Source organism: Temnothorax curvispinosus, unplaced genomic scaffold (genome assembly GCF_003070985.1).
Source record: "Temnothorax curvispinosus isolate PA1 unplaced genomic scaffold, ASM307098v1 QBEX01001336.1, whole genome shotgun sequence".
Classification (NCBI taxonomy): Eukaryota; Metazoa; Arthropoda; class Insecta; order Hymenoptera; family Formicidae; genus Temnothorax; species Temnothorax curvispinosus.
Genome location: NW_020211116.1, coordinates 4,228 through 5,134, shown reverse-complemented (window position 1 = coordinate 5,134; position 907 = coordinate 4,228).

Below are 907 nucleotides of genomic sequence, written 5' to 3'. Positions count from 1 at the left end.
CGTTCAGAGAGACACGAGTATTTTGCTTAGATAAAGATGCTGAGCGATATTTTGTCGCGCGATTCTACGGAGGCAATATTTCGCCCGCTCTGTACCTACGTTATGTAATTCAGAAATTATATTTCACCTATAAGGATACAACAATCGAAATCATTGTATCACAGATACACGACAGACCCTTTGGCTTTTCCTCCAATATAATTCTGTCGTGAGTACCGAAGAGATCGCAGCTTTGCTTCGAAGCGCGCAATAAGCTGTATGTACATATTCGTAAGAGAGAGAAAAAACGAGAACGCACACGCAATCATAATAAATCCGATATATGTATATAGGCGAGATCGTATTTTTCCAAGCGAAAGGAACGTTCGGTCGGAGGGTTTATTTAACGTGTCCGAAGGGGATTCACGGGAGAGCCTTTATCCCTCGCATCTGTTTTTCCGAGCTTACTTCGGGATATCTCTCGAAAGAGAGTGAAATCTTCGCAAAATTGTCTCTCAGTTCGTAAAACTTCGAAGCGTCGACGTGTGAATTGTTATTTTATAAATCGTGTATATTTAATTCATGCAAAATTTGAGAAACATAATAATAATTAATATATATACACACACATACACGTGTCGTATTACTTTAAAGAGACGGAGAAGATGAAAAAGGACTATATTTATTTTGACTACAACGCGACCGGTCGCTGGATCGAGAACGCATGCATGGCAGCGTGTATAGCTGCGAATGAAATAATAATCGTCGAGCGGTTTGGATCTCGTTCTGAACCGCTCTCTTCGAGATTCCCGGGTATAATCAGCGCACCACGACTGCGATGATCGGCGCGCGTCGTGTTCTCCAGCGTTGTGCCTAGAATAAATAAAGTAATTTATTAAGCTAAATCAACGAAGTTGGTTCTTTCCTG